This window comes from Salminus brasiliensis, chromosome 1 (genome assembly GCF_030463535.1).
Source record: "Salminus brasiliensis chromosome 1, fSalBra1.hap2, whole genome shotgun sequence".
NCBI classification, from domain to species: Eukaryota; Metazoa; Chordata; class Actinopteri; order Characiformes; family Bryconidae; genus Salminus; species Salminus brasiliensis.
The window spans coordinates 54,022,807-54,043,180 of NC_132878.1; the positions used below are offsets into that span (position 1 = coordinate 54,022,807).

The 20,374-nt window shown below is 45.2% G+C and overlaps 1 protein-coding gene across 1 annotated transcript in view; it reads left to right on the forward strand.

Moving 5' to 3' along the window:
* Positions 1-20,374, forward strand: part of fryl (furry homolog, like) — an 81,834-nt gene that overhangs the window by 6,188 nt on the left and 55,272 nt on the right. The window lies entirely within an intron of this gene.

Consider the following 20,374-nt stretch of genomic DNA (forward strand, 5'->3'; position numbering starts at 1 on the left):
TGACGTTCCTCTCGCTGTTCTGCGACTGAGCATTTGTTGCGAGCTGCAGTTCTGCTGTTCTTTGCTGAAAGTGTGAAAAACTTCCACACTGCTGACGTTTTAACTCCGCCGGGTCAGAGCATGGCTATAACTGTCAGTGCAAACGTGGAGTGCCTAGTTAGTGGTAGTAATTATGGGCTGAAATTCTGATAACACACCAGAGCGGTGAGAGTGTGTGTGTGTGTGTTTTAATGTTATTTATTTATTTATTTATTTTTGTAAGCGAATAATGCCTCAGTCCATATCCCATATCCATGATTCTGCGGTTTAGAGAATGTATGAAAGATTATTTGGAAATGGTGAATGTGCTCATATAGCTGCTGAAACCCCACTATAAAAGACTGCAGATCAGTAGTCTGTATGACAGGACTGCACTAGTAACATGTAAATTCCTAATGGCTTTTTTTTTTTCCTGCTGATGAAAGGGAGAACACACACACCCCTTTCCAAATAATTCCCCACCACACCTAAAACTGCTGCCTGGTGAGCTACAGTAGTTTTGTTTTTGTTCCCTCTCTCTCTCTCTCTCCCTCTTTTCCTTTCATTCGGTCTTTGTGTCCTTGCACTCTCGTTCTCTCGTTAGATTCTGTGTGTGTGTGTGTTTATGAACATTGTGATTCGTTGTGTGTATAAACAGCATGCAGCTCTTTCCTGTACCAATGACATGACTTAATGCATCATTTGCATAGAAAGCTTTGGAGGTTTCATTTCTATTAAAAATGAATGTTGACGTAAGGTGTGTGTGTGTGTGTGTGTGTGTGTGTGTGTGTGTGTGTGTGTGTGTGTGTGTGTGTGTGTGTTTGCATGTCTGCAAGCGTACTGGAACGCTTTTGCATAGGTGCATGTTTGAGTTTGGTTGCAGGTATGGACTCTTTAGTATCTGTGAGCATCCGTGCAGCATGGGGCCTGCTAAAGGAAGCCCAAATTAGTGTTTCAGGGCCAGAATGAGTGACCACTCGCATCTTTAATAGAGGCCAAAAATGTACATGCAGTTATTATTAATGTAGTGGACACAGTCTCTTAACTTCCTGTTAGTGATCATGATTGACTACTGCAGGTATCTATTGTGTCCGCATAAAAAAGGGGTTGTTTAACAGAACTGGATTAACCAACACACAGTACTGCAGATCTAATAAAGGAGAAACCTAGATTTACCATAGATTAACACTCTGTCTGACATTTCTAATCTGTAACAATGGACATAAACAAACACCTTCAAGCTCAACTACAGTTTGCAGCTGTAAAACGCCTTCCTTTTCTTGTGTGGTCAGATGAGAGAATGATTGAGCTGTTTGGCCATAAATACCAGGGGAATATGTGGGAGAGGAAGGGTCAGGGATTTATTCCCAGGATCACTGTGGCAGCTGTTAAGCTTGGTGGCGGTAGCATCATGCTCTGGGGCTGTTGAATGGAATAATGAAGAAGCAGGACTACCTCAGAATTCTTCAGTATGACCTCAAACCTTCAGCTAGAAACTTGGTTGGAACTTGAACCAATTTGGTGTTTAACTAGGACAGACCTCCACCTCAGCGAAAATATGTGGGCTGTGCTAACCAGAACGTCAGGTCCATGCCATTGAACCAGGAAAAAAAAGTGCTATTGGAGCTGGGCAGTAAGACTATGCTTAATCATATTACAATGATTTTTTAATTGTGATACACATTATGATTTTCAGAGCATATTGAGGATGCTATAAAGGATAGGATACTATAAACACTGAACGGCTGGGGGTTTCAGTGCTAACATTGTAATTAGACTGGTTTAATTAAATGAAGTGCAGCAGATGTTGAATATAAAGCCCTGTATTCAGTACAGGAGAGAATCTGAATAGTAGAATCTGTCGCTACTGATGTTTTTTGTACTGATATGTATTGGAAAAAAAAAGTCTAAATATTGTGATGTTGTATTTTTACCATATCGCCCACCTCTAGGTGTGTATGTACATCACAAGACTTTTGGCCCTGTGTTGATTTCAGGTTTCTTGTGTAGTTCATGTCTGTGATGAATGTGTAAACGCCCGACCACAACTGTGCCCCCCCCCACTTTCCTTCCTTGTTCCTCAGTACTCCCATCCCTCTTCCTCTCTTCAGAATGACTATCTGACGTTCAAAGTCGTGGAGAAGGAACTGGAGCACAAACGGTTGGAGCTTGAGAGCACTAGTGAGCGAGAACGTCAGGCGCTGTGTAGGAAGTGGTAGCAAATAATGGGTGTGTCTTCACTGTGTAGATGCTGACATTACCAGCGCTTCCTCTACGAGATGTAGCTGTACCCATTGCACAGGGTTTGTTTCTTTCTCACACGCCCCAAACTGCTACCAGCTACTTTCCTCCTCACTCTTGTCTCAGCGTTTGTCCTGTCGCACATGCACATGCACATGCGAGGGAAGAGGAGGTCGTTTTCACTCGTTACACCATGACGATGACTGCGGCCTTTCTGTAGCTCTGAAGCCAACCAGGATCATGAAGGGAAGGAGCGGCATGACTGGGACATGGTGTACATACCTGTTATTGTGAGTAGTCATTGTACTGTTATTGTACTTTGTCTCCCAAAGTACTGAAGAAAAAGTATTTATTTCATACTATTATGGTAACTTTCTACAAATTACTGTGCATACTGCCGAAGCAGATATGTACGTGGAAGGTATCGGCCCACAGCTGCAATACAACTGCAAGCTTAGTAATTGTGAAAAATGGAAAATGGAACCCTTTGGCAAGCCTGGGAGGAAGACCACATAATTGACATGTCTCTGACTGTTTGGTGTCGGACGTGTGTGTCTGTGTGTGTCTGTGTGTGTCTGTGTGTGTCTGTGTGTGTCTGTGTGTGTCTGTGTGTGTCTGTGTGTGTGTGTGTGCTCCTGCGCTGCTGACAGGTGCGCTTGTTTCCTGCAAGGTGTGCAGTGTCTTGCAGCCCATGGTTTGCTCAGCTCAGGCTGCTGAGATCATCACAGCTCCTGTGCAGCTGAGCACCACTATGTGAATTTTGTTTAGTTGTATTCTCAATGGCTGTTCGTTTGTCTGCCTGTTTTTTTTTTTTTTTTTTTTTTTTTTTTTTTCCTTCCAGATTTATTTATTTATTTTTTGCCCGTTTTCTACCAAATTTAGACCGCCAGTTACCAAACCCGTACGTATTCTCTTCCCACCCCCCCCCCTCCCCATCCCACGCAACACCCCCCACACCAGAGAGGGCGACACCAACACGCCCCCTCCGACACCAGCGCAGTCAGCCACACCCCTTTTTCGACCTGCCGTCGATGCGATGTCATCAGGCATCCAACGCGCCTAGAGGGAAGCACCATATACCCAGCTCTGGCGCACCGGCCAGCAGACGCCAATCACGGCCAGCGCCGCACTACAGTGATGTGGGGGTGGGGGAGGGGGGAGGGAGGATGCCATCTACCCAGCTTAGAGAGAGCAAGGCCAATTGCGCTCTCTCGAGGCCCCGACTGCCGATGGCTAGCAGCGAACTGTTCTTAACATACTGTGAACCTGTTGACGTGAGATCTGAATGTGATTGTTTGAAAAGTTGAGGCATTCAATAAGAGCAAGTAGATGTGGTTTCTGACCTTTCTGACCTTAGGCAAACGTCTGGATTGAGAGTCTGTATGTAGCTCATAGAGGTAGACAGAGGTTAAACAAGGTTAGACGAGAGCACAGACTGTTAAAGGGCGTCTTTGCTGTGTAGTAGGGGAGTGGTGTCTTAGATTTGCATTATCATTTTGGTGCTGCTCTGTCCTCTGTAAATCTAAAAAGGGACTTGGGGATAGAATTACCATTCGTATTGAATATTGCTCATATTGATCCTTGCTGTGCTAGACTTTTAGGTGGCTGCTCTCTCGCCCTCTCTCTGTCTATGGCTCTCTTTCTCTCTCCCTCTGCGAGTGCAGAAATGCTCTGTCCAGGAAATGCACTCTTGCTATGGCCTCATGGGGAGAAGGGAAAAAACCTTTTCACAGACGGTTTGGAGGCCGGAGAGTCAGCTGTCAATAGATGCTTTCGCCCACCACACAAACTTGTTAGATTGCTGCATGGCCTTTGCCAATGGAGGTACAAGCAAAAACTACTGCAGTGTGACTGTCATTTTTATAGCACAATGGAGGTCAGTAAACACTCTGTTGTCATTTGCCTGTTAATTGTGGGAAAAGGGGGGGGGAGGAGTCCCAACAATAATGTGCATCGCCACATCAGAAAAGCGTCTGATCCCCGGCTCTGTTGCACCAGCGAACAGACGCTTGTCCCAGCCAAAATCGCTTAAGAGTAATGAGAGGCGAGCACTGCCAATTGTGCTCCCTCTGACTCTGGCCGCTGATGGCGAAGTGCAGTGGCTCAGGATTCTAACTTGTGACCCTTGGGCCATAGTGATAACGTGTTAGACTGCTGAGCCCCTCTAAGTCCCAGTCTGTAGGTTTTTGTGTTGGATAAGTAACGAATGCTGCCTCTACAGTTGAGGTCATAACCTAAGATTACTGTCCAATACAGTACTGAATGCTGATGAGGACTTGCTGTCTTCACACAAGATGTTTTCCGCTCGGTGAATGATGTGCCAACATTGTTCGCTTGTCGGAAAATATATATTTTGAGTGATTCTGAACCCATATTGCATCAGCTAGAGTAGTTACACCTCGATCACATCCTTAGCAAAACGTCTTTGGCAGTTTGCTTAAGGCCCTAGTGTTTTGGATTTTGACTTATGAGCAAATATGAGCAAGCTTTTCAAATTCTACAGGGATGTTTGCCCTGTATTTTACTATAGTCGGTCCATGACCAAACATAATGAAAACCCATCCTAGTGGTTTCAGTACTGTACTACTGCTACCACTTTTGTTGGAGTACTCGTTGAGGACTCCTGCACATCCCTAGTGCACATTCAAGTGAAAAGAAAGCCGCGTTCAGAATGTGGAAAATGTATATTCAGATGTTGAAAGCTGCCTTTGCAGTTGCCACATAAATTCAAAGGCTTATTTTAGTCTTAATCTGAATTTGGTATTTAAATATGTAGGAATGCTTTCAAACATTCTTTTTCATGCGAGCCAACACTCCGAAATGCACTGATCTGTAGCTTAATAAGCTAATAATTGCACAGTGTTTATACACACACAAGCTGCAAGTTCAGAAATGTTCAGAAAATCCTATTGTACTGGATAGTTTGGCTAAGCAGAACTTCAGGGCTTCAGTATGCAGTATTGTGCACCAGCCGTTCACGGTTTCCTATGAAAAAATGAAAAAATGACCTAATGCCATCTCACGGCCGTAGACGTTGTGCACCCCCACACAGCAAACCCTGCGATTGGTCAGTGCTGTATAGGCAGTTATTTACAGGGTGTAATTTACTGATCCTTTATCAGTAGTCAACGAAATTACCATAAAATGTCATAGCATGACAGCTAAAAATAGACCACTGAGAGAGAGTACGTGTGCTTTTGTGGATGTGGAAGTGGATGTGGATGTTCAGCTTATTGCAACCTTTAAAGAAGTCCCTTTCGCTGAAGGTATACAGGCGCCTACAGACTGCTACCACCTTTGCTACTTTCAGATGTCCTATGGCTTGACCTGTGCACACTCGTGCTTTCATTTCCACAACTCCTCATTTTGTCACAGAGTTGGACAGCAACATCACTGAACATGACATTTCTTTAAATGGCTGAATCTCACTCGCTGCCCATTTTATCAGCTTCACTTTCCATATAGGAGCACTCTGTAGTTCTATAGTTACACTTCAGTCCACCCGATTCTCTGCATTCTTCGCTAGCCTCCGTTCACCCTGTTCTTTAATGGTCAGGAGCCCACAGGACCACCACAGAGCAGGTGTTATTTGGGTGATGAGTCATTCTCAGCACTGCAGGGACCCTGACAGACATGGTACGTGTGTTTTGCGTGTGTTGGATCAGAGACTGCAGTGCTTCGGGAGTTTTTGAACACCTCAGCGTGAGAACAGTCTACCAACCCCTGTGGGCAGCGTCCTGGGGGCTGCGTCCTGTGGGCAGCGTCCTGTGACCTCTGATAAAGGTCTAGAGGATGACAAACACAAGCTGGGCAGCAAAAGATGAGCTTCTGTCTCTGACTTTCATCTACAAGGTGGACCAACAGCTAGGTAGGAGTGGCCAGTGAGTGGACACAGTTGTTTAAACACTCCAGCAGCCCTGCTGTGTCTGATCCGCTCAAGCCAGCGCAACACACACACTAACATGCCCACTACCACCATGTCAGTCAGGGTCCCTGCAGTGCTGAGAATGACCCACTACTGACCCATTTACTACCTGCTTCGTGGGGTCCTGAGCATTGAAGAACAGGGTGAAAGGAGGCTAACATGGTATGCAGAGAAACCGATGGACTCCAGTCTGTAATTATAGAACTACACAGTGCTCCTATATGGAGAGTGAAGCAGATCTAGTGGACAGTGAGTCTAGAAACAAGGAGGTGGTGTTAATGCTATGCATTAGTGTGAGCTTGCTGTTGATCTCTGGCAGTTCATTCAATGGTGTCTGTGTTAAAGCTATCTTTTAATCATGGCTTTTTACAGCGTCTCTTAATGCACAGCGTCCTTTGTTTAATCCTTTACTATGCAAAAACGGATGTACAGATCAGGGCTTGGTTCTTTAAAAGCCTTTGCACGGAAAGGTTTCGATTATTCTAATGAAATCAACTTATTTGATTTCATGTGCCGGGTGTATCGTATCATAAGTCATAAGCCTCGCATGCTCTTAAATACAAATGTCTCTCTATCTCCTGCTGTGCCCTCTTAATAGTCTAAGCCTATTGACAGAAGAGCACCATTTCAGGATCTGTGAGCAGGATCTTGGTGTTTACTCCAAGCACTGAGAAGAACTGCAGAGGTGTGTGTGTGTGTGTGTGTGTGTGTGTGTGTGTGTGTGTGTGTGTGTGTGTGTGTGTGTGTGTGTGTGCCAGCGTTTTTGTGTAAGAGAGCTGTGGATGATGGACAGCAGGTGTGACCTTAGCAATATTACTTAGATTACATAAAAGGGTGAGGCCACCTGCACCTGCTGAGGCCCATATCTCACGTAGCTCTGCTCTGGATACAGTGTCACCAAGGGCATGCAGTTTAAGCTAGGAGACTTTAAAAGAGCTCTGATTAATCGGGGCCTTTTTTTTTCTCTCACTCCAGACGTTTTTATTTTTATTATTTTTTTTTTTTTAAGCAATTAAATATTTATTTATTTATCATGCTTCCACAATTTGCCCTCGCCAGTATTTTTGTTTCCGGTTCGCTAGGACAGCAGAGACGGGCGACACTGACATTTTACAGGCAGTGTTTACCATAGACACAAGCTAAGCATTTCCCTTAAGTGCACTGTTTGATTTGTGAACGGAGCTACTTTTGTAATCTGTTTAGGACACTATATAGGGAGTGGATGGGCCATTTGGGACATGATCTGATCAAACACAGCAACAAGTTAGAAAGCAGGAGAAAGCAGGTGTTTAAAGCAGGGCAGTATGCCTCCACGACCAGGGTTTGTTGGGGGGGTGGGGGGGCTCATGGCAGTTTGGTGATTTTTCTCATAACATGACTGCTAAACATGTGAAACCACCAAATCGTGCATGACTTAAGCCCTCCATGACTGTGAGCGAAAGTGTCGTTGCATCGTAACCCCAGTACCTGCAGCACTATGTTCAGTAGCACGTATCGATTGGTAGCACAATTCTGCAGAACACTGCTCCCGCTCAACCTTGGAGAAAAAATGAAACCTCTCTACTGAATTATATATACTCTTCATGCCTCAGGGGGAAAAAGAAAAATCACAGAGAATAAACAGACATTCAAATTCAGTGCCCACTAAACTCTTTACAGATGCTGTTAAAATAGCAGCTAAAAACCTAGGCAGCGAGTACTGGTGCCAGTATAACTCAAAACGAACATGCGTCACAGCTTCTCATGCACAGAGCCAATTCCCACCGACTGCTTGCAATTAGAGTTGGGCAATATGACGATATTTTATCGTATCGCCAAAAAAAAGTCTTTAAATGTGGTGATGTAGTATTTTTGCCATATCGCCCAGCCCTACTTGCAATGCTACCAGTGCTGCTAAGGCTGCTGAGGCGCTTGTGCTTCTGCCTCATCACAGGCTGCTTTTCATCTTTTCAAACGGCTGCTAACTAAACTGTAATTGTAATTTTTATTTATTTATTTACTTACTTACTTACTTTGTGTGAGTATGTGTGGACCAGTCCTTTAGTAACTTCTTCAGCCACTTCAGGTCATTCTGAATAACCGTATTGAGTCAGGACTCCACGTCTTGACCCATTTCTGTGTTGTGTGTATGTGTATGTGAGAGTGTTCGGTGAAGGCCCAGTTCCTCTGTGTCGCTGTGCTGCAGCACTCGGCCACAATGCAGGCCTTTGTGCAGCATGTTTGTTTACAATGCTGCCCTCCTGCTTTGCATAACTCCAGCAGGGAGGGACGATCATGTGATGGAGAGAATGTTAGGAGAGAGAGAGAGAGAGACGGAGAGAAAGAGGAGAAAGAAAACCACGTTATTTAATCGGCTCGTGGGCTATCAGTGCGATCTGTGTTGGGACCATTTTATCTTGTCCCGGGCCTCAAGTCAGATGATGTCATGTGCTAATGTCTTTGGCATTAGAGAAGGGCACCAGAGACACTGGAAAACCATCCCAGTGTTGTCTAAGGCTGCTCTGAACGTTCTCTAGATGGTTGAGCAGTCTGCCATTAGCCTGCCAGTCTGCAATAATGTAATTCAGGTACACAGTGGTGGTGATGAATGGATTCTTACCGGTCCGTCCTTGCTCCGCCCACAAATCTATTAGTTCTAAGTAACTGCTGTGAAGTTGGGCAAGCTTTATAGAAAGTTAGAACAAATAAATTCATTAATTATATATATCTGTGTATGTTTGTATGTGTGTTTTTAGTTTTTCCCATGGTTTGAACCCTGTAGCTGCTTGGTCCACTGTTTGAATAATTCTGAATGAACAGACCAATGGAAAAGCCCTAAATTACTTTCAATAAACTCGTATTTACATTGACTTGTATTCAAAATTAAGGACATTTTTGCCTTCTCCTATAAAATCGAAATTTTGAAGCCTGGTTTTCATTGAACAGCGGCGATATATGAATTTCTTACTGCATATGCTGGCATTTCGCTGGTAATTACAAAACACCAGGGCCGTGAGATGCCAGTGGAGCCAGAGACGCTATAAACGATCAGACCGGCCACTGTTTGAAATATGTGTGTGTGTGTATGTATGTATGTATATATGTGTGTGTGTGTGTGTGTATGTATGTAATATATATATATATGTGCAAAGAAAATCAGAACAGGAAACATTAAAACAGTTGCTGTGAAAGATTACATTTGTGGGTCACGCATGACTAGGTCAGTTGCTTTTTGACTATTATCTTAGCAGGTCATTGTGTCATGTGGGGTGGGGGTTAAGTGTGTGTTTATATACTTTCTTCATTGATAAACAGTTCGTCAGGTCATAAAACCGAGGGATCATAAAACTTCACTCCAACTTTTCACTCTGTCATTGTTCAACTGGCTGTTTGTGCCACACCTTCTGCCTCACACACGCCACTTAGATCATAGGTCAGGCAGGTGTGTGCATCTAACACATCTAACACTCAGACGTATTACACCTGTTGTACTGTATGTGTGTGTGTGTGTGTGTCTGTGTGCGCCAGTTTCCGTAAGTGTGCAAAAAGTGTGCTGCTTGGTTTTATGGTGTGGGAAAATGTGTATTTTTAGACAACTGACATCCTGTTTGGAGTGGAAAAACCGTATAATGGTGTGTGTGTGTGTGTGTGTGTGTGTGTGTGTGTGTGTGTGTGTGTGTGTGTGTGTGTGTGTGTGTGAGAGAGCAAGTGAGTGTGTAGGTGTTATTGAGAGGGGAGCGTTTTGGTTTGGGTGCTGAACTGTAGTATCTTGGTGTGCGCAGGGGCATACACTAGTGCTGTTTGATGCCTTCTGCACCAAGATGCAGAAAAACCTTGTCCTCGGAGAACAGCTCCTTATTTGCGCTGTTCTTTGTATTCAAGGAAAATAAGGAAAATGAATAAACTGATGAACCGATGTGCAAAACTGCGCACAGAAAAAAAGTGATATTTAAAATTGATATTTAAAGAGTCCCTCCTTCAAACGAGCCCAGAATCTGCCTGTGTATTCCGTACAAGTGTGAAAACACTTAAAAAGTATTATGATAATACTTATTTCTGCCTAACCCGCTCCTATTAAACATGGTCCTATTTTACAACCCCTGCTGATTCCCACAGTCTTGATAGCTGACTGACCCATGAGCCATTACTGACGCTCAGAGGCTGGTCAGAGGCTGATCTCCTGATACACCCGATCATGACTCCCATTCGTTAAAACCACAGCAGACTGTGTGTGTGTGTGTGTGTGTGTGTGTGTGTGTGTGTGTGTGTGTGTGTGTGTGTGTGTGTATTTCTGGATATTTCCGTGTCTCTATGTGAAATCTGTGTATCTTCATTCTCACCTTTCTGTTCATGCTCTCTGCCTCACAGAGCTCGTACGTTTCTAGAGAAGTGGGAGTTTATTCATTTTAATAGTGTGTGTGTGTGTGTGTGTGTGTGTGTGTGTGTGGCTTTCTTGCGTCATTCTTTTTCATTCTCTCTCTCTCTCTCTCTCTCTCTCTCTCAGCCCATCGCACTGCAGTCAGGGATGACACATCAGCATCACCGTTGCGAGTACAGGATGTGGGGCTAGTGTGGAGTGAGGGAGAGGTAGAGCGAGGGCGAGAGAGAGAGTGGAAAGAATAGCCAGCCGAGCGGGAGAAGGGCAGTAGCAGTTGTGTTTGAAAGGCTGGAAGTGAGCCAGGGAGCGTTCGCAGCACGCTGATGACATCATCCTCCCACCCCTCCCCAACCCCTCCCCTCCTCTCTGCCATTGAAACAAACGCTTCTCTTTACAGGCCCAGAGAGCAAGTGCTAGCAAGCATCACTATGGGGAGGGGCTGGCTTTGAGCGATTGGACAGGGAGGGAGAGCACTGTGTGTGTGTGTGTGTGTGTGTGTGTATGGGAGTGTGTGAGCGCGCCAGTGCTTTTGCGCACACAGGAAGAGGAGGAGAGGAAAGGGGGAACATCGCGGCTCTCTGCTGGGATTCTATTCTCACCATTCCCTTTTCTCTCTCTCGCTCGCACACACTCGCTCTGTCTCAAACACACACACACGCACTCAGGCACGCGGGCGGGCGAACGGGTGGGTGCGTGCGCTCCCCTAACAAACTTTCCCCGCACCGCTCTTCCCTGATCAAGCATGCCAGCTGCAGAGGGTCGAGCAGCATTCGGAATTGGACGGGCCGGCTTTGGAATTCCTCTCTGAGGACTGCGGTGGCTCCTGTTTCCTGCGCTCAGCATCCCTCGTGGGTTCCCTTTCTTGCTTTCTTTCCCGTTTTTTTTGCTCTTCGTTGAACGAACGTCGCTTCGTCATGGGCCTCTCTCAGCCCTGCAGCTGAACTGTGTGTTTGTGTGTGTTTGTTTAGAAGCATGCACTCCCTCATGGTCGCCAGCGGAGGCTGAAACTTTACCCAGGTGTTGGAGTGTGTATGTGTGGGTGTGACGGTGGAAAAAGGACTGCCAGCAGGACTGGCCAGTGATTTTTGAGCATTTTGGATTTTTTGCTGTTTTTTTTGTTGTTGATTTTGAATCCTCAACACCGTGGTTGCGTCATGCTGAGTCTGCAAGATTCTGTCTTCTTTGAGATCAGCATCAAGTCTCTGCTCAAGTCATGGAGTGGGAACTGTGAGTACCTGAGAAGATGTCAGCATGCGCACACACAGACACACACACTCTCTCTCTTACACTGATTGCACTTCATTCTTCTTCCTAGACTCTGTAGTCGAGGCATGGTGCTATAGAACCTGGTGATTAAAAAAAAACTAAAATTTGAATGTTTACATGGTTCTTCAGATTGCACTTAGAAATTGGTTGTAGATGTAGGTAGTACACTTTTAGCAGCGTAAAGGCATCCTCTGTTATTGCTGGTCCTTTTTCAGGATTACGTAGAACTGTCTCAGTACTTCTAGAAGTAGTTTGTGTTTGGAGGGTTGTACCCCTCTTTACGTGAAGGAGTGGGTTCAGGACTGTGGTCGGTCAGATGACCAGCCTCACAAACGGAACACACGCTGACCAAACACACATTAGGAAGTGTGTGGATAGCAGTACACCATGTGTAAGAAGTAGTGTACGTTTAGAGAACACTGACGTACATGACTGAGCAATTACCAACTACAGAGACACCCTTTGCTGTCTTGTTGGCTTTTTGACACGGTGTTCACACACTTCTCTTGTCAGTCAAGGTTCCTTATCCAGTGTAACTTGTCATACACGCCAATAATGCTCTGACACCTGGCACACAAGGGACCAGCCTGCTACAATTGCAAATACACATTCCACAATAGCACTGCCCTGTACGTTACACAGCCTACACCTTCATAAGATAACGTTGCGTTTGCCTGATAAACGGCACACGGCCTGTGCATGCACAGGTTTGTGAAAGGCGGAACCTGTAGTCTTAACTTTCCCAACTCTCGAAGAGCAGTATTATAAAGGAAAAGCAGCGTTTCATCGGCGTCCTAAAAAAAAAAAATGACTTAACCATAATATAGTTACGCTGCCAACGGTTATCTGAAAAATAATTCCGTTTATACACATTGTGGCTCCTGTCAGTACTTGACACAAGGCAGGTTGGGTCCATGGGTTCATGCTGTTGGCACCAGATTGGCCACCTATCATCGGTTTGCCTCAGCTGAAGTCCAGACTCCTAAGGCCAGGCTGTGTGTGTTGTTTTTGGGAAGCCTGTATTCACCTGCAGCCTCAGCTTTCTGTTCTTGACTGACAGAAGTGGAGCCTCAGTTCTACAGAACACCACAACTGTACAGAGTGGTTATCTGACTTACTGTAGCTTTCAGGCTAGGGTTAGGACCTGAAATTCTAGAGCCTTTCAGCTCCAACCAGTTAGGCCATTCTCCATCGACCTCGATCAGTAAGACTGTTCTGTCCGCAGTATTGAAAATATAATTATTTCAGAAGAAGTGTTATTAAAATGAAATGTGTAACTTTTACTTAATTATATTTTAAAGAGAAGAAAATGCACGTAAAAGTTCATCCACCATCTTTTCCTACAGTTTTTCTCTGTACCAGTCAGAGTTCCATTGAAACATCCATCCAAATTCACATCAATATAAAATAAACCTGCCCGCAAATATGCAAATTTATCTTTGTGTGAGGATCAGTTCTGCCCATTAGTCACTGCATCACACACCACCACATTAGCATGGAAACATGTATTTTGACACACTACCTGTACTTTTGTACACAGTTTCTGTGTAGCTTTGGACTGCTGCCAAATAAGCTTATATATATGTTTGCTCCAGCTGTAGGTTCGTTCTTCCAGCGAGTCATGCAGCTAAACCGACGTGACTCAGATAGATGGACAGAGGAGTGCCACGCTGCCCAGAACAGATTTCTCCTTGCTCTGCTCCTTGGTCAAATTGCAACAGAGAGACGTCATTGTGTGTGTGTGTGTGTGTGTGTGTGTGTGTGTGTGTGTGTGTGTGTGTGTGTGTGTGTGTGTGTGTGTGTGTGTGTGTGTTATAATGGGGGACCGATCAATGAAGGGAAACATTAGCAATCCCAGTGGATCTTTTAGAAATACACTCTCGGATGCACTCTTGCTCACTTCCGTTGCCTGAGTGCTGAGTGGAAGGAGAGGGATTTGTGGAACAGGGGGCCAGAGGTGACCTGGCTGTCTTGTAGGTCAGACGTCGTCCGTCTGAGATTTGATCCTCTGGGCGGTCAGTTTCACTCAAGGCATTGACACACTCTTGATACTAATCGTCTCAGAATACATATCACAAGAAGGACATAAGACAATATATATGTTATTGGGTGGGGGAGTGTGGTCCTCTCCAAATCGTGGCTATGATTGCGTCGGCAGGCAAGCAAGTGCCTGGCTTCTAGCTTTTGTGTTTTTAAATGGAGAGGTTTGGCTGCAGTTGATAACTGCCTTGGTGCTGTACCCTGTTTAGACCCTTGGCATAAACACTGGTTACAAGTAGCTAAACGGCCCTTTTTGGAAACTGTGCTGAAGTTTTGAAAGGCTGGTACCTTCACTGTTGGTGAAACTTCACCTGCCCATGGTTTTTGAACACATGAGGTTTTAGTCTCTATGGATAATATTCATTACTATTAATGTTTGGGCACTTTCTGTAGGGCTGTTAAGTCACTTGTGCCTTTGGTGTTGCTTGATGGTTGCTATGGAGTTGCTTGGAGGTTGCTATGTTATTCCAGGTGGGTACAATGGTTTTGCTATAGTGATTCCATGGAGTTGCTTAGAGGTTGGGAAGATGCTTAGTGGTTTGGTAGAATGTTGCTAAGTGGTTGCCATGGTATCCCAGGTGGTTGCTGTGGTATTTCTTGGTTCCTCCTAAGGTTTCTTCTTGCAGCTCTGATGGAGTTTTCCTTGCTGCTGTGGCCTTTGGCTGCTCACTAGGGGTGTTTATGTTGTTGATTTCTTGCCTTTTTACAGTTGACTGATTCTGTAAAGCTGCTTTGTGACACCAGTTGTAAACACCAGTTGCTATGGCATTGCAAGGCAGTTGATATGGTATCCCAAGATATTGCTGTTGTGTTGCGAGGAAGTTGCAATGGTGTATCACGTGGTTGATGAGGGGTTGCTGTGGTATCCCAGGTGGTTGGTCAGGTGTTACTAGTGTATATGTGCAAGCCATTCATTCCTGTAGGATGGGGGTGCAAAATCTGCTGCTACGCAGAACTGTCCAATCAAAACCCAGCTATAAAATTGACCATATTCTAACAGTTCTCTTGATCACTGGGGAACTGTTACCCAGTCGTAGTTGCTAACGTTTGCCTGTAAGATCTCCTCCTTGTATGCTGGATGTTGCAGACCAACGCTCTGAGCAGTGTAACCAAGATGCTGATCAGCTTTGAGGGAGGATTCTGGCACAGTCATCCAACAACACTTTCATTTCAAGCTTGATTTTCCAGCAGCCTCTGCTGACTCCGCAGTGATGTGCATTAAACAGCTGCTCAACAACGTGAGGAACGAGATGCGGACCGCTCTGTAAGGAAAGGTTTCCCGGGTTTGGAGAGAACTCCCATCTCGTCCTGAGCCGAGTTCAGTTATGCAACAGTAAACAGCCGTACGAGCAGCCAGTACAGTCAGGCCAGCGGTCACTTCTTCAGGCCGGCTTGCCAGCATGTCTCAGACACACAACTCCCGCTCTTTCTCCCTCCTTTCCTCTCCTGCTGTTTGTTGTTGCCAGCTCTTTTCTTTGGGCTGCTCTATTCGAACAATGAGGAGTGAGGCCTAATTTCAGTGGCTGTAAACACGTGACACTGCCCGGTAACTCGGTCTGAGTACACATACATGAGTTTACTCATGCATTTATAAAAATGGAAAGCTTTTTTGTTGTTGTTGTTGTTGATGTTTTTTTTTTCTTTCCAAATATATGGACATACAAATTCTCCATACTCGCATTGTCCAGAACATGCAAACTTCAGACACCTCTGGTTTAATTTTTTTTTTAATTTTTTTTTTTTACAAATTTCAGTAAAAATATGGTCAGTATTTAGTAATGCCCCCTTTGGCAAGGAGCAGCTAAGAGTCTTTCAGTTCTTGTTTGGGGGATTTTCACCCATTGAGGTCAATCCACCAGGTGTTTGATGATGTTTAGGTCAGGGGACTGTGAAGGCTGTAGCAAAGCCTTTAGCTTGTACCTCTTGTGAAAGTCCTTTGTGGATTTTAAGCTGTGTGTGTGTGTGTAGGATCATTATTCTGCTGTAGAAGACCTCCTCTTTCCATCGTTGGCATTTTTACAGACAGTGTGATGTTTGCTTTCAGAACTTGCTGATACCTAATTGATTCCACAATCCAAAGCACAATCTCTACCCGCCCTCCCTTTTTTTTTTTTTCCTTAAATTCTGCACGTTTTTCCCTCAGTGCGGCCAAAACGTTCTATTTTGACGGCATCAGGCCACAGGGCTTCTTTCCATAATTCATCAGGCTTGTTTAAATGTTCCTCTGGAAATGGCTGGAGCTGAGATTGGGATGAGAGAATTCCGGAGGTTTGCACAGGAGTGAAGGTCAAATCTGTGAAGGTATCGCTGCACAGTAGAACAGTGCACCACCTCTCCAGAGTCTGTAAATGTTCCTGAACATCTTTTGCAGTCAAGCAGGGATTTTTATGTGCCTTTCTAGCAGTCCTATGAGCAGTCCCCTTAAAGCTTTCTTGGTCTTCCAGGTTTTAACCTGGACTTCCGTCATTGCTTTAAACTACGTACTTTACGTACTGGGAAATCTACCTGAAAATGCTTTGCCTGTGGACATGAAAGATGCCTAGAGGAGCCCATGGCTGATTGGTTGAGGAGGCAGAGTATTTAATTTTGTGTTCAGGGGTGCTCAAACCAAAAATGGTACTTTTACTGCCAGCTTTTTACACAAAAATACAAAGAGCAAGACCAGAAACATTGGAATCTGTGCATGAGGAGACGCTATATTCATAGTGTTGACACTTTACTCATTTACATCTTTAATTTCTATCTCTCCCAGTCCTACACCGTAGACCTGATGTCAGCCTATTTAGTCTGAAGCGGGTGGTAGATGAATCTGACTTCAGTAAATCTGAATCGAAACTACAGCCAGTAGGGTTTTGTTATTGTCCATGCCCTATCCTGAAATTGTTTTTCTTCCTCCTTCATAGCTGGAGCATGTCTTCACAGGTTCTGCAAGTGTGTACATAACGATCTAGCAATTTGTAGTTCATGTAGATCAACCTTCATGGACCTTGATGACACTCCTAGAGCTTTTGTTACATCTCAAATACACTCCATAACAATAAGATCATTTGGTTACTGGTAATGCTAACTTGAGCATCACAGCGATTATGCTTCTTGTGTCCCGCTTGATCTTTCAGCAGAAACAAACTCTGCATCATCAAGCACAAGCGAAGTTCTCCGTAACACACTGTCCTAAGCCAGGCGAATGCTATTGGCGGTGAATATAACAAGATCACATTTCTTACTCTTAGAGTTTGCCTTTGTGTGCATGTATGCTCTACTTTCCTAAACCTCTTGTTGTATTCCTTTGTAGGTGGTGAAGCTTGAAGTAATGCACCCAGCCCCCCCCCCCATCCCACTGCTTTGTCAGCAGCTGCACTGAAGCCACTTCACACAAGCAGAGAGACGCTATAATGCTGTGCTTAAGTCGCTTTTTTTCATATAGAGATCAGCTAGCGATTGCACTGCCTCCTCCTATCCAGTATCTGTCTCGGAGTCGGTCTTTAAATAGACGAGTGTAATGAGAGATGATAATGGGACTGGTGTGTTTTGATCTCGCCGCACGCCCAGTCTGAACGAAGGCCTGTACCTTTCCGCTGTTCCATACAGGACTGCAGCTCTGCTAAAGACGTAGAGTAGTGGGTTCAGTGACCTTTTCATTTGCAGTTTTTACCTTTTTTTGTTGGTTTCTTTACCCTTGAAAAGGATGCAGTGAATTGCGCTTTGATTTGAAAAACAAACAGATGTAAAACTGGACTGTTTCTGCAGATGAAAATTTTTATTACAATTAAGCAAGAAACAGCCATAGGTCTGTTTGTATGGGAGCTGCAGCTAGACTGTCTATAAGCTGAAGCTCTGTTGTCTGTGAGCTGAAGCTCTGTCAGAGGCCGCGAGTGTCTATAAGCTGAAGCTCTGTCAGAGGCCGAGAGTGTCTATAAGCTGAAGCTCTGTTGTCTGTGAGCTGAAGCTCTGTCAGAGGCCGAGAGTGTCTATGAGCTGAAGCTCTGTCAGAGGCCGAGAGTGTCTATAAGCTGAAGCTCTGTTGTCTGTGAGCTGAAGCTCTGTCAGAGGCCGAGAGTGTCTATAAGCTGAAGCTCTGTCAGAGGCCGAGAGTGTCTATAAGCTGAAGCTCTGTTGTCTGTGAGCTGAAGCTCTGTCAGAGGCCGCGAGTGTCTATAAGCTGAAGCTCGGTCAGAGGCAGAGAGTGTCTATAAGCTGAAGCTCTGTTGTCGGTGTGCTGCAGCTCTGTCAGAGACCTAGACTGTCTATAAGCTGAAGCTCTGTTGTCGGTGAGGTAAAGCTTGGGTTGTAGCTCTCTCATCGGTGTCGAGTAGTGGTTGCGGCTCTGGATGACTCTCTCTCTTTTTTTTATTTATTTATTTATTATTCTTTTTTTTCTGTTATATTTTCTCTCTCTCTCTCTCTGTCTTGAGTGGAAAAGTACAATGTGAGTTTTTCTCCACAGCATGTCAGCCAGCTGTGCCAGTAGACAGCCGATGAAGGGCAAGAGGGCTCATTCGATTGGCCGCCCTGGGCTGGCTATGTGACATCATATGGGTGGGGGAGGCTGCTGGTGCTCAGTAAACAAAGAATGAGTGTTCTTCTGACCAGCTGATAAACACGCTCAGTCACCAGGGTTACACAATTAATAGTCTATTAACCGTCCCGATTTCACCCTCTGCAAGGTGCTAATAGCAGACGGCTGCGCTTGATGCGACCCTGTTTGTAGCGCATCAGAGGGGGTTGGGGGGGGGTTAGCGTTCACGGTTAAAATAGGAACGGTTCTGCAGATGGACGCACTTGCGTGACAAACACATTAGCACAGAGCATGCTCAGTGTGCCGGCTGCTGGAGGCCTGACCAGCCGCGGGTGTGTTTGTGTTCTGGAGTTTGCGTGTGTGATGTTATTATGCGCGAGTTGCTGGGCGTGATTCCTTCTGCTTTCCTCTTCTGAAAAACTCTTAAACCTTTTTTTTTTTTTTTTTTTGGTCTTCTTTAGCCTCCTCTCATTGTTTGCTCTTTTCTGGGCTTATCGCGATTTCCCCAGCAACCGAGAGGAGAAGAGGACAGGGATTTCCTGAATTAAACGCACTGTTAGACATGTGACGCTCGTTCTCTCGCTCCTTGCGCTCTCTCTCTAGGTCTTTCACACACGCCTTCAGAGCCTGGATGCTTTCGAGATTCTGATCTCATCTGGTTCACCTCCTCAGAGAGTCACTTTGGGGTTCATTCCCATTGAAATGGGACTGCAGAATGAGACCGACCGACAGAGAGAGAGAGAGAGAGAGAGAGAGAGAGATAAGCTAAACGGGGTGAAACGGTGAATGCAAGAAAGAGGATTACTGCATTTTTGTCTTTGGGAACATTTTGTGACCCAGAGGTTGTAGAACGGCTTCATTAGGACTCGGAGAGAGAGTTTGTCATGATCCCCTCTGATTGACGGGTTGCTCCACCTATTTGTGTGTGTGTGTGTGTGTGTGTGTGTGTGTGTGTGTGTGTGTGTGTGTGTGTGTGTGTGTGTGTGTGTGTGTGTGTGTGTGTGCTCGTACACTTAGGAAGCAGGAAATAGAGCAAGCCTGAAATAATGTCTTTTGGAGAGAGAGCGAGTTTTTGTCCTGTTTCTATGGAAGCAAACAAAGCAGAACAACAGTCAGCTCAACACGCATGCACACACAGATGTACAGTATTGGCATGAGGAGGAATATCTTCCTGGAAGTAATGGGAGTAAATCTGCAGGGCTGACAGGCTGTGTGAGGGCTTGTGGATTTGTGGTAATGTCCCGATCCTGTCCGGTTTCCCATGCGCAAGGCTACGAGGCTGTGAGCTGCCGGGATTTTTACCTGCTGATTGTATTTTGACCTGTGCATGCTGCTGCTCCTGCTGCTCCTGCTGCTGCTGCTGCTTTTGCACCGGTCTGATCTTTTCTGCAGGTGCTGCTGTTCTACAGTCATCCCAAATGATCTTACCTTTGCTCCTTCGCTATGTCATGCTAACATTTTAATGCAGACACCTGCCTCCACATGTCCAGTCCTCCCCCTGTGTGTGTGTGTGTGTGTGTGTGTGTGTGTGTGTGTGTGTGTGTGTGTGTGTGTGTGTGTGTGTGTGTATATATATACACTCATATTTCATTGTGCAGAATGGCAGTTATAAATCTAATTCTTGTTTGTTTTTTTAACGTTTAAAGTGCCTTCATGGTTTCGCATCTCCTGAGTGGTGCAACCATCTAGGTATTGGGCCCCGAAATTGGGAATCCAATCCTCTGCAACATCTCATCTGTCAGTGGCTTCAAGAGTAAAGATCAATGCAAGCTTTAACTCATTCAGACATGAAAACTGAGAGTTCAAGGATGTGCTGCTAAGTCAGGGGTGGGAAGCGGGGGGGGCGAAGTCCTGCACAGGGTGCCGGTTTCTCTGGTCTTACAGACCGACCAATCCTGAGTAGGAAAAGCACAAATCTGCGCAGCAGTAATGTTAAGCAAGGCTTGGTATAAACCTATCATGTATTTGATTTTAGGGGTGGGACAATACCACTTTTTCATGTCCAATACGG